The sequence below is a fragment of the Heterocephalus glaber genome, unplaced genomic scaffold (assembly GCF_053883595.1).
Source record: "Heterocephalus glaber isolate CG9 unplaced genomic scaffold, H.glaber_assembly_v1.0 deba00000122, whole genome shotgun sequence".
In the NCBI taxonomy this organism is placed as follows: Eukaryota; Metazoa; Chordata; class Mammalia; order Rodentia; family Bathyergidae; genus Heterocephalus; species Heterocephalus glaber.
The window spans coordinates 70,533,621-70,547,956 of NW_028258138.1; positions in this window are offsets into that span (position 1 = coordinate 70,533,621).

The following is a 14,336-nucleotide window of genomic DNA, read 5'->3' on the forward strand; positions in this document are numbered from 1 at the left end:
AGACAGAGACAAGTGTGCTGCCACCTGAAATACCAAGAGTGTTGTGACTGTCAGTGAAGAGCTTTTCTGGCATTGTGCCTACTGCTGGTAGAGTTCTGAGCCAAACAAAGTATAATCTTCTCTTGCTTTAAAAATGGTTAGAGGACGTTTACTGAAAAATTCAGCATATATTAGAATTTTGCAAAAATAATTTGGGAATCCAAGTGAAAGGAGATTGAGCTCCTCACTCCAATAATTATAAGTAGAGTTTTCTCAGACATGTCCGGTGTGACTGTTGAACATGGAACATGCCATTTCTAGATTGTGGTGCTGGTGCTATGCATGGACAGCTGGCATCCTTGGTTCCCTTCCTGTAAATGCCCTGCTGCCACCCCCAGTAATTATGACAAACAAAAATGCCCTTTCAAGTGTCCAGTACCTCACCTAGGGGAAGGTACCACTGCTGCTGGGAGACACTGAATTAAGTGAATGGGAATCAATATAAGACCAACTTGTCCTGTCCTAGGGCACAGTGATTCCATGGCCTGGCATAGAAATCCAGCTAGTAGGAAAAAGGGACAAGGCACAATGAGTTGGGTCAAGAGTTTAGTCTAGGGGAGAAGCAGAGTTCCAGGTCAGAATTTAAGAGGGGAAACCAGGGTAAGAGTTCACCTCAAGAACTCAGCCCAGCATATGGTGAGGACCAAGCTAGAAAGAATTGTGATTGTGGGTTACATAGATATCCAGGAGCTTCAGTTTGGATCTTAAATGTTCCCCAAAGGCCATGTGTTAAAGGCTTGGTCATCAGCTTGTGGAGCTACTGGGAGGTGGTGGATCCCACGAGGCCCTGGGTGAAGGATATTGGGTCTTTGGTGGTTGCACCCTTGGAGGAGATACTGGGACCTTGTCTCCTTCCTCTCTTTGCTTCCTGTCCTCCATGAGGTGAGCAGACCTCCTCTGCCCTGTGTTCCTGCCATGCTGTACTGTGCTGCTGTAGTTCCAGAGAAACAGGGCCAAGTGATCACAGACTGAAACCTCTGAAGCCATGAGCCAAAAGAAATCTGTCCTCTTTATAAGTAGTTCATTAGCTCAGATATTTTGTCCCAGTGACAGAAAGTTGACAATATACTAGGTTTTGTTCTTTGTGCCTGAGATCCCAGCTCTGGCTGAAATGGAAGAATTAAGGGTTTACATGGGAACCGAGAGGCTTGACTGTGTTCTCAGAACTTGAGTCTGGTAATGGGACATATTTCCAAACTTCTCATGTACAGTGCCCATCAGAAATGACTCAGTGTTAGGCTTGAATTCAAGTCTTCTCTGGTAGCAACAGCTGAGAAGAACGCAGAGGCTGAGAGACCAATAGCCTCAGTTTATCAGTGCAAAGCATGTGCTTGAAGAGGGGATGTCTATACCATGATATTCAAGTTTCCTATAGGATTGTTTTTTGTGCCTTCATTTTAACACAAGTGAACTGACTCATTATTCAAACAAAAATATATGTTCAAGAGAATGAGATTTGAGTGGCATTAGCAGCCATTCCTCAAGCTGCACCCACTCAAGTTATCTATGGGCTTTCTCTGGGTGGACACAAAACAGCTGCTTGAAATTCACATTTGCAGTCCATTTCCAAAAGTGGGGTCATTAAGGTGTGGCCATAAATTCAGGCAATGTTTATACTGACTACCACAATTTACAAAGCTAAGTACATAATTTTTCTTGGAGCCCAGACTGAGTTCAGCCCTAAAATCCATGCTTTGCGACTCAGAGCTCAGCAGTACTCACACAAACCTGATATCCCCTGAAGACCATCTGAACAGGACGATGGCTCATCTCCTATGTTCCGTTACCAAAGCCCCATCCAAGACAATGATCTCATCTGTGCTCGGGATTCAGATTGCTTCATCTTTTTCCTCATTGGGTGGATCAGTCTGCTTTGTGCACACTGTTCCTGGAAAAGTAAAAAAAGAATTGCTCTTATTTCAATTACAACCCTTTCAGAGCTCCTATTACTTCATTTGCCCACGTTCATTATAGTGGAAGGTCATACCTAGCGGATGGTGATGAGAAGAACAAGTTCGGCTCTAGAATCCTACATGGAATGTATTAGCAAAACTGAGGTTTAAAGAGAAAGGAAAGCATTCAGTGAATATTCTATTTCAGAATATTCGGTGATATTTCCATTTTAGCATATAAAAAGAGGGAAGGGAATAAAGAATAAATTATCTGCAATTACAGAACAATAAAGGATTATCTCTGACTTTTTTTTCTTTCAGAAGCTTTGACTCAGTCATGCTTAAGATATTCCAGAATTATACACTCAAGGTCCTGAGCCATTCTGCTGGCCTCTCACCTGCTGACACTTTCTGTCTCTCTGTTCTTTCTCATTGCCACCTGAGGTCTCCCATCTCCCTGCACCAGCCTGGCTCTGGCCCTACCTTTGGAGTTGAGGACCATTTACATTTTGGTTGATCTCTCAGTGCCACAAACAAATGACTTGATTCCTTGGCACTAATAAATTTCTCTATGTTTTTTTCTATGTGAATGTGTCCTTTGGATTTTCTTCCTTTGTAATTTGGTTTAATCCATATCTACTTCCCTGCTTGCACTGTTTAATGGTTCCCTACTGCCCCCCAAATCAAGTACAAGTGAGGTTATGAATACTGTATAGTGTTCAAGACCCTCTACGATTTGCCCCAGCAAGTCTTGTCAAAATGAAAAGAGGTTGTGTAAAGCATGGCTGAGTACATAGCCTCAAGACTCAAGTCCTGGCTCAGTCTCTGTAAACTACATCCTCAGCTAAGTTGCTTAAAACTGCTCTATGCCTCAGTTTCCCCAAATATAAAAATGGAACAATAATAGTAATGACTTAAATTGTGTGAGAATCAGGAGAATTAATAATATATATTAGATATTGAGAACTGTACCTGATAAGCCCATCTACTGCTGTGATTATTGTTACTACCCAGAACAATCTTGACTTATTCTATCTTTATACATTTTCTCCGTTACCAATTTCTGAAATGCTCTTTTCTACTTATTCTTCTAAATTTCATCATTAAAGTCCTACCAAATTCTTCCTCTTTGATGAACTTCTATGAACTATTCCATTCACAGAGTTCTTTTCTTATTTATTTATTTATTTGTTTATTTATTTATTTTTGGTACCTGGGATCAAACTCAGGACTTTGCACTTTCGAGGCAGGCGCAGTGCCACTGAGCTAAATCCCCAGCCCTCACAGTTCTTTTCAATTTACCACTAGTTCTTATGATCTAGTCTAGAGATTTTGCAAATAGCCATTTATTGTGTCATGAAACTTCTTATATTGCTGCTTTGTGATAGTAATTTTGCTTGCCCCCCCCCCCCACAGATTAGCCTGTGAAGTTTTTGAAGGCAGAGTCTCTCTCTCTCTCTCTCTCTCTCTCTCTCTCTCTCTCTCTCTCTCTCTCTCTTCTCTTGGTACTGAGGATTAAAGATTGAACCTAGGGCCTTCACAATGAACTACATCCTCAGCCCTTTTTATTTTTTATTTTTATTTAAAGGATTGTTTTTAGACAGGGCCTTACTAAGTCAGTAAGTTGCCCAGGCTGGATTTGAACTTGTGATCTTACTTCTCAGCCTCTCAGAGTGCTGGGATTATATGTGTGAACCACCACTCCTGACTGCAGGTTAGTCTTTTCAGAGATCAGTACCTGGTACATTGTCTTTCCAACAGGAGCTCAGTAAAGACCTATTTATTTGAATTTATTTGATTGACAGGTTTGGATGCAAGTTTTGGAAACAGTGAGCTAAAAGGAGGGTAGAAGAATTGAAACCTTTGCTTTTTGCTTGTAAATGTTCAGCAAATGACAGCCATAAGGACTCTTAGAACAGTAATTTAGTCAGATTCAGGGAGGCAGGGGCAGAGTCTCCATGGATGGCTGTGATACATGGAGGTGTCCCAGACAGCAGCTGCTTCCACAAAGAAGTGTTGCAAATTCCAACTTTTCTTCCTCAGCTGCTCATATTTGCCCTGGATTGGAAACCTTTGGCACCTAAACTTCTAGTTCAGATTTTTTAGTAAATTCCTGGGTGTTCTTGGATTTGTGTCATAGTCAAGTAGTTTCCTCATCTAGGGGTGAGAGTGTTGGACCAATACATAATTTCTTAGGGCTTTGCTGATTCCAATATTCTATCACCCTAGGATCTTTGTCATGGTCACTGGTACTGGGGTGGGGACAAAGACCTCCTTCTGCTGCAATTCAGGTTCTTCTGCCTGGTGAGGACCAATCAGATTTTTGGGCAGTGGAACTCAACTGAGCCTGTCCCAAGGGTATGGGATGGTCTCATATTATAGGGAGTGGCCCTGCTTACCACAGACTTGGAATCCTTTTCCTTCTCCACCCCATTTGGGAAAGTAAGGACTTGGGAAATAGGATAATGGAAGAAAGCAGGGCAATAATGGTCAAAGATCTCAAATTAGGGCCATCTCTATTTACTGGGTCAATAGTCCTTGCCTCCAGATTATTACTGAGTGTTCCCTCCCTCCTGTCCTTCATGAAAGGATTGATGTCACAGTTGTTGATGATGCCAGAGGTTCAGGGAGATGAAGCAGGATCGCACTGGGGCCTGGTGCCAAGTGTGTACAAGTGGTCAGAGAATCCATCCAAGCCTTGGGCTTGGCCTTTTTGGTGCATTCCGCTGGCCTGCCTCCCCTCCCACTGCCAGGTGGTCACCCAGTTGTCCCTGGCAGCCTTGTTCAGATACTGCTGGCTGTTTTCTCCTCCAGTACCACCTCTCCCTCCTGACTGAAACCCACAGTAGCCCCTCTACCAATTCCCCTCTACTCCCCCAGCCAAGGCAGTGGCCTGCCTTCTTACTTATATTAGGGTCCTGGGGCTGAGCTCTCCCAGGCCATAGCCTCTTATCTCTTCATCTCTGTAAATCCATCTTGTACCTGGTAAATCATGCCAAGGAGAAGGATATTGCAGCAGCTGCTGCCACCATCATGGGAAATGCTGCAATGATCTAGGAGGAGGGAACAGAGCAGTGGGCAGGACATGTGCAAGGATACCAGTTGTAGAACAAGTGGTCAAATGTGGAAAGAGACATCTGTCCCACTGAGCCGTGTTCACATTGCAACTTTCCTTTCCCTCTTCTTGGTAATGCAACAGCCCTGCTAGGTGCTCAGTTCTGTGATACTGGCTGGAAGAGGAGAAAACACATGGCTCAGACCTCTAAGGAATTTGCAATCTGGTCAGAGAAGCAAGATGCATGCACATTTACAAGCATTCTAAAGGGCAGCAGAAGGGGCTTTACCCTGGTATCCATATTATGGTTTAGATATCTAAAAACTACAAATTAATTTTTTCTGGAAAAAAGATCTATAATTTTCTGATTTCAAAGGCAGAATGGGTCCCCATCCCCTAAAAGGGCAAAGAGCTCAAGTTGAATAACCTGGGCCCCAGTCTTAGATTGCTACTTGCTCTCTGTGTTATAATAAATTGCCTAACCTCATCCCAGCCTGGTGACGCAGACCTGTACTCCCAGCACTCTGGAACGCTGAGCGAGGAGGGTCACAAGTTTGAGCCTACCCTGGGCAATTTAGTGACTTAGTGAAAACCTGCCTCATAATAAAAAAATTTTATTTTTAAGAGGTGGGGGATGTAGCTCAGTGCAAAGGTCCCAAGTTCAACCCCCAGAACTGGAAAAAAAATTGCTTAACTTCCCTGATCCTGTGTCTGAATCTCTGAAATAGAGGGAATAATTTCTACCCCACTCATCCCTTAGGGTGGCTGTGAAAGTGTTTAATAAAACATAAAGCTCCACACCAGTGAAAGGTATCATTAATATATAGAACTGAAATATAAGACCATACAAAATGATAAAATGTAGGGATAATAGGAAACATAAAAGTTGGCTAATCTAATGTTTTCCACTTACAGACAATGAAATTGAATGGAAAGTGGCTCAGGGACAAACAACTAAGCTGAGGCAGAGCCAAGATCAGAGGGCATTGTCTTCAGGGCTGTGGCCTGGAGCTGGAGGGGAAACTGCCCCAGAGTGTCCAGTGCAGCTCTCTGCCTCAGTGGACCCTTTGTGCAGGGCCTCTTGCTCCCTTCGCTTTATGGAAAATACTATCTGGCTAAACACACCCTGAGTGATCTACCTCCCACTCTACTCTGATCCAACTCCACTTCTGCTCCTTACCACCAGCAAACTCCTGTGAAAATGGTTTCCAAGGGGACTGGATTTCAAGTTACATCACTGCCACATGACTGGTGACTGTGGAAGAGACCCAAAGATAAGTCAGGAACAGCTGGTGAGGGAATACTGACAGTCCTAGTAGCCAATCCAAATATTTCAGATAAAATTCTTGTAAACATGGGCTTTCTAAAAAGTCATTGCCAAGATGGCACATGCCTTTGCAAGACAAACATCTAGGTACAAGCTCCAGAGACAAATAAGAGAAGTGGATTGGAGGGACCTCCTGGTAAATTGGTGGGAGCTAGGTGGAGGAGGATCGTGGGCCTTTTATCTGTCCATTTTTCTCTAGTTACTTCTAAGGCCCTCTAAAGCTGTATGAGTTCTTTTATTTTCCAATCTAGAAGACAACCTGGGAAGTTAGCATATTCAGTTCTCTACGCTTAATGTTACCTGCACCATTTCTGAGCATGAAGGTTTGGTTCTTTCAATCAATGCCTCCAGAAGAGAGTGCCCAGCCATTCTCTCTGACCCATTCTAGTGTTAAGTGCTGTTAAATCATGGCTTTGGGGGTGGGGGACAGTGCTAGGGATAGAATCCAGGGTCTCGTGTATGCTAGGTAAGCCTTCCAACTTTGATTTGATCCCAATCAACTTCCAAGATTTGATCCCAGCCATCAAATCCTGACAAGCAGGCCTCCTGATGACCTTCAGATTCCCCCTTGATAGTTTACCTTCATTTCCTCTGGCTCCTCCTGATTAGAGATAGGGATTAGCCATGCCTCAAGGATTCCCCTTGAAAGTATGCTGTTAAATATTTGACCATAATGAGCCCTCTTAACCTATACTTATCCAGACATAATAATTTTAGAAATATTTTATCCACTTGCCTACTTAGTCCACCCTTCCCAACTGTTCCATGATATCTGCTACCTGATCACAGCTTCCCTCTCCCCAGAGGGCCCAGCTCTCCTTGCTAGCAACCCACCTCTCTTCCTTACCTAAGTAAGACACCAACATTTGGACAGCTGTATAAGCACGAAATGTTTAATTGGGGAACTGTGTCTGTGAGAAGGAATGCTTTGTTAGTTTCTAAAGTAATGCAAAGCTTAATTTAGAAAGGAATATACTGTAACATTTTTGTTGTTGTTGTTCTGGAACTCACAGAGTTTATGGATCGCACTGCAGAGGCAGCCTGCCTAATGATGCTAGAATTTTGCAGCAGTAGGTTTGTTTGTGGCAGTCTCATTTGTATTCCTCTTCAGAGATACAGTGGATCTGTGCAATGGAAGCATTTGCTCCCTGGGTACAAGGTCTGTGTCTCATTCAGCCTCTTTATATGGCCAAGGCTGCCAAGGGTTAGCAAGTGGAAATGTTTTTCAATGTTGAACAGCACCACATTGCCTGTCTGCCCCCTACTCCTTACCTTGGTCTTAAACGTGGTCCAATCAGGTTCTGAAACTATGAAATGATAGCAGCTACCAAGCACAGAGCAAAGCAGGGATAGATGTGATCAGATCATACTGCTGCTAAATTCCTTGACACCTGGAGAAAGCTAAAGTGTCAAAATGGAAGCCTTTCATGTCCTATTAGATCAAATGTTAGTCTTTTCCACTCAGGGATACACATGACTAGGGCCTGAAAAATAATGGGATCATAAATAGAACAGGCGAGATTGGGAGGCAGGGATGATGAAATGTAGAAATCAGGAGGCTCCATCCCCCTGACCACCATAGCAGCAGTATTTGGGTCTGGAACTGAGCCAGGCTCTTTTTGAGCCTCTCTGCCCTAGAGCCCTCTATAGACTCCAGGCACAGCCATCTTTGGTCATCTTGCAGGCTCAGTCACATTTCTTGATTCTGTCACCTGGTCGCATGGATCCTTGCTTTAGTGATAATAGAAATTAAAACTAAGCAATGCTATGAAATTATAGGCAAAAGCTTTAATTGGAAAGTAAGAGGGAAGACAGAGAAAGGACTCCAGCTTGAGCAGCTGGAGGTAGCACACCTCTGATTAAGAGCAGCAGATGGGCTCTTTCACACACAACTGGAAACCAGTTTTATGGGGTGTGTAGTGAGCTGGGATCCAGTTCATCATGGTCTCATTTCTGATCTTGTAGGTTTGGAATAATGTTTATTGCTTTTGGGAGGTGACTGGATAATGGAAATGCTATACTTATCCCTGGATTAGTCTGCCGGTGAGGTTATAGTTAAATGTGCTCTTAGGAGTTGGGGGCTGGTCAGAAGAGGTGGGCCACTGGGGGTGTAGCCTGGAAGTGTTTATCTCCCTCCCTGGCCCTTCTCTTTCTTCTCTGCTTCACCACATCATGCCCCTCTGACAGGCCTTCCTGCCTTGGAGCCAGCTGACTGTGGACTGAAATGTGAGACAAAATAAACCTCTTGTCTTTTTAAGTTGTTAGTATAGGGTATTGTGTCCCAGTGAAAAGTAAAATGACTAAGACAGCTGATAGTGGATATCCCTGTGAATTCTGAAAATTACTTTAATTATGCTTATCTTGGTGCCTTCAGTCTTAAAGGGGGTTGAGATACTAGGTAAATTTAGGTTAATAAACTTTATTCTGCCAACTTTTCCTAAGTGATTCCACACCTGTCCCCAAAGTTTTAAGGTAATAAAAGATAAAAAGTGAAAGTCAAGCTTGTTTTGTTTTTAGTTATGTATTGAGCATCTGTAGGCCCAAGGTAGTCACAGGTTTTAGCAGAAACCACTTTTAAGTCTGAGTCTCAGAAGAAAACACAAATTATGCTTTTATTGAGTAACAGGTTAAGGGCCCAGTGGTTTCTTTGTCCTCTGTCCCTATAGTGGCCTCTGACTGCATCATTTCCCCAGGGTCCAAAAGCCCAGAAGAGAATTTAAATCCTATTCTCTCCAAGGGTCGAGAGATATATTGCCACCATGATAAACAAAGGCCAATTTGGAGACACACACAGTGAAGAAGACCTGCAAGAGAAAATCCCTCTGAAAAAAGAAAGGTTCCCTGGTGAGAGTGGGCCAGACTCGCCAGAGAAACTGCGGTGGGAGGACAAGAAATTGCAGGCTCAGGGTGAAGCCTTGGCTCTACGATTTCTAATAAGAATCCTTCAGTCTCCCACCACAAGTTCCAGTATGCTCTGGAAATGAGGGGGCTGTCTTGTTCAGAAAATGAAACAACAGCAAACCCCATTAATGAAGTTATAGCTGTTCTGGTATTGAAATTGTCTACAAGTGACCCAGAAGTATTTCTGCTGCTGGTCAAGGAGGGAGACAGCTTTGGAGCCCACAGAGGAGGAGGGGGGCAAATGGTGCAACAACCAATGGGCATCAGGAGGACCGTGAGGCTACAAGGGCACCCCACCAGGAGGACAGAGACCTGAAAGCCAGGATGCACAGCCACGTGGCAGCAGAGTTAGCCATTTTTGCTTGACAGCGTATTTTAGATTTTGTTTGCAATGTTAGCCTGTGCCTGAGGTTTAAATCTTTTGGAGGTTGGTCTGTGGGTGGGTTCATTTCCTCATATTTTTCATTAACATTTATTGATGGGCCAAGGATGGTGTGAAAAAACAAGAAGAAAGAAGCACAGATTGAAGCACTGGCAGAGAAACCCAGATGCCAAGAGGATACACACAAAGAAACAGCTCAAGAGCCCGAGGAAAGATGTGGGACACAGAAGACAGACAACGCCATTTGGTTCTAGAGAGACTCCAGAAAGCTTATTAAGACGGGGTCCTGAAAGATACTAGCTAGGTCTCCGAGGATGGGGATTAGGCGGTCCAGGCTGAAGCCTACCCAGGTTCAGAGTCTAAACCACAAACGTTCTTTGTTTTGTTTGTTCCGAGTTTGGCTCCTGGCAACCTGCGCGCCTGGATTCTGACACACAGCCCGAGTGCCCCCGGCTGGCCACTCTGTAGCACTTCACCATCTGGATCCAAAGTGGAACCGGATTACGTAACTCTTCAGTCCCGTGTCTCTCCCCCCCCCCGCCCCCCCCTTAAGAAAAATTTCCCAAGTTCTTGGCTGCTCCAAAGCCTGCTAAGGCTTGAACGCCCTTCCTGTCAAGGTCCTCAGGCCCAGGGAGGGCAGTCCTGAGAGATTCATGCTAATGAGACACCCCTGCCCCCGCCGGCTGAAAAATCATTTACTGAACACGTGCCACATAAAAAGTGCTGCGGAAAGGCCTGAAAAGGGATCACATTTGTCCTTTAGTCTTCTTGGCTTAAAAGTGACTCTAGAATTATGCTGGCCTTTGTCACCATCCGGGTTTGACCAACTGGAGGGCCCCCAAGGCGTCCCTCGAAGGTGCACCTCCCTCTTTCCTTGTCCTTTCTCCCCTCTTCTTTATCTATTCTCTTCTTGTTCTGCATGAAGAGGAGGAATTGTAATGTGCAAAGTCTTTGGGGCGGGGGAGAGAAACACACGTCTCCCCAAATACCAAGCATATTTTGTTCCTTAGAATAGCTTTTATCTCCGGGAGGAAGAGCGGGAGAGCTGGTGTCCCCTAGCCTCTCCTCTGCCTCGACTCCATACAAAGGGGCAGTGAGCCCTGCCGTTCTTAAGGTGATTGAGATCTGAGATACAAGGCCTGAGGGAGGAAGGATCCCAGCCCAGAGGACGGGGGCTGGAGTTGAGGCAGGAGGAAAGAGGGAACAAAGGAGGGCAACCAGGAAGAACAGGATCCAGGGGTCTGTAGCCTCAGGCTGATCGGCAGGAGCAGTCAACCTCGGGCGTGGCTCTGGGTCAGTGATGAGGCCGGCTGGGGCCCTAGGCTGTGACCCTCACTCCGGCTGTCTGCGGGCATCGCCTGGGGAGGGGTGACAGATTTCCTGCGCTCTGGCTAGGATTTGTGCTCACAACGAGGAGGCCACCCCTCCCCTGCCTCAGCATCTGCCTCAGTAGTTCCCAAAACGTTAGGTCATGCTATAGGGCTCTTGTCAAGGTGAAAACATCAGAAAGGATTCCTTCTCCTTTGTTAACTACCAAGAGCAAACTTCACAGTTAGTACTCCATGGAAAGCAGCAGCAGACACCAGGGAAATAGGGTCCCCGGCTTTAGGTCCTGTGTTACTTGCTGGGCCCCGGAGCACCCTTTCTTCCTCTTGTCTGACCTTCCTCCCTGGCTCCCCTCTCCCTTCCCTCTTATCATTCCATCAAGCTTTTGCTTGCACTGACCCTTGGTGCCCTCCTCCCCTTTCTTTTCTTTTCTTTTTTTTTTTTTGGTACCGGGGATTGAACTCAGATTCTCATGCTTGCAAGGCAGGTGGCAGAACCACTGAGCTAAATCCCTGGCCCTACCCCCCTTTCTTGTTGCTCCCTGGCCAGGGTGCTGATTCAGAGGGCAGGGCAGAAAGTGCTGGCCTGTCTGCCTGTGGACCCCACATGCCCAGTGCCCTGCAAGGGTCTAGGAGGGCTCACACATCCCATAGAACTCGGGTGGATCAGGCTCTGGGACTTCCTTTGCTCAACATTAAGTCTGCAAACCACCTCTGAAAAATCACCAGGCAGCAGACACCACATAAGTTACGCCATCTCCTATTGTGCATAGCCCTTGTGCAATTTGACTGTACAAAAGCATTTTAGTGACTCTCAAATCGATAGGAACAGAAAGGCTTTGGCAGGCAATGTGTAAATACAAATAAGGGTTATTTATTGCAAATGAAAGTGGCTCATAGATAACTGAAACTGGCCCAGTTTTGTTTCTGTTAAATACAAGAGGAAAAATCTACAAATATTAGCGAACACAAGAAGAATGCTCTTCAGAAGATGTTATTTTTCTATGTTGCTCTAAATGAATAAATTATAGCAGTTTCTAAAGTGTTCCTGGAAAAATAATTCAAATTTTAGAAGGAATCTGTTTAGTTTTACCACGGTTGTGGGTTTTAGCTGCTCCTGGCCAGCAGGGGACAGGCTTCAGTTATAAATGGGAGACTGCAGGGTGGAGAGCTGGGAAATGGAGGATTCCAGGTTGTAAACTTTATTCCATGTTGTAAATACCTGCTTTGGGCCTGTGCATACGCCCAGGCTTCATAGTCCAAGATTCTTGATAGGCTACGAGAGACTAGATTTCAGATAACCAGCTCCTTGGTATAAATTTTTCTTTTAAGATTAAAGCCGAGGCTGAAGAGGCTGGCTCTGCATACCTTCCTCTGGGAGCTGCAAGCTGCTATTTAATTGCAGTCCCTGAAGTGACCTGCCTCTGTCCTCATCCTGACACTGTCGCTCAAAGCTGCATATTGTTTGGAGTGGGGATGTTTGGGCTTGTGTTCGACTTGGAAAAGCAAGTAATGGGTCACAGACTTGGTGAAGGAGTCTGTATGGTTGCTCACTCCCCTTTGTTTAATGAATATGAATAAACCCTGGAAATGAAGCCTGCTGGAAATGTTTCCAAAAGGTCTGGGCTAGCCTAGCATGGCACTCCTAGGCATATACCCAAGAGAACTGAAAACATATGTCCACCCAGAACCCTGTATGCTAATGTTCATAGCGCCATTATTCAACATAGCCAAGAGGTAGAAATAAACCAGCTATCTGCTAAAAGATGAGGGCCTATCTGCATAATGGAATATTATTCCATCATAAAAAATGAAGTATTGATGTATTACAACATGGATGAACCTATGTGCTAATTGAAGGAAGTCAGTCACAAATGACCACATTTTGTGTTTATATGAAATACACATTTATTCCATTTATGTGAAATGTCCAGAATAGGCAAATCCATAGAAACAAAAATAGACGAGTGGTTCCTGGGGGAAAATGGAAGGGAGGAATTGGGGACTGGGTCCTAATAAAAATGGAATTCCTTGGGCCAGGGATTTAGCTCAGTGGTTCCGCAGCCTGCCTTGCAAGCGCAAGGACCTGAGTTCGATCCCAGGTACCAAAAAATAAAGAAAGAAAAAGGAATTTCTTTCTGGAACAACAGGGATGTTCTGAAATTAGATAGTAATGATAGTTGTACTACTCTGAATAATCTAAAAGCCACTGAATTGTACACATCAAAAGAGTGAATTTTAAGTATATAAATTACATCCCCCTAAAACCATTACTTAGAAAGATTTGGAGCAGAATAAATATTATAGAGGGAAGCTCATCAGGAAACAGGAGAATACAAAGAGAGTATTTGCCCCTGGGAGAGCCAGTCCCACTTCCATCAAGAAAAGAAAGAAAGAAAAGAAAACCATTTTGGATGAGAACAGAGTAGAAATAGTGTGGGCTGGAGACAGTGCAGGAGGCGAGGAGAGTTGACCACAATGCGAGCCATCCCTGCACCTTCTCCAGGTGACCACTTGTAAAGAGTTCACACCTTGCTGGCCATGCTGACTGCAGTAATGCGGGTGCTGTTGCAGTCATAGCAGGAGGGCTGTGAATGGCTAATGTCATGGGGACCTCCTGTGCAGAGGGAAATAAGAGAGAATCACACTCTTCAGGCCACCATAACAAGAAAGAAAAACTGCCAAGATCTCAAGAAGTGGCGAAGACAGAAGGTGATAATAGGTAAGTCACCAACTCAGCTGCTGGAAACCCCATCGCCACACTGGAGTGCCACATACATTATCAGTGATGCCCAGGACAGGCAGAAATGTGTGCTCTTTCCTTCTGTAGCCCACATGGCCCCTTGCAGAGATTGAGCCCATGAGGACGCTTAGTAAATAGTTAGGAAAAGTGGAGCAATGGAGAAATAGGTGGGCATACAACTGAAAAGTTCTAGGGCAATACCCTGGGTGACTGAAGCCACAAACAAGTGCAGTCTGGGTTGACATTTCAGAAATGAAGTATTTCTGAATGAGGAAGACAAGGAGGATTTTTCTTTTTTGCCTGATTCTTCTTTTAGAGACACCCAATAGACCTGCCTTGATGAGTCTGGAGGCATTAAGCAGAGTGATGTCCCAGGCATACCTGAGCATGGCCATCCACTAACATGCTTTCTTCTTGGCCGGGGACTTAGCTTAGTCATTTTGCCACCTGCTGTGCAAGTGCAAGGACCAGAGTTCGATCCCAGGTACCAAAAAAAAAAAAAAAAAAAAATGATCCAGCTTTCATCTCTTGTCTTCCTCCAATTCCTGGACAGAAACTGCAATACACTGCTATCATTGAACACTGCTGAGTCAAAATTTTTTTTCTAAAATGTGGTGTGGAAAAACTAAGAAGCACTGTAAATAAACTCTATGCAAGTGTATACTTTTGAAA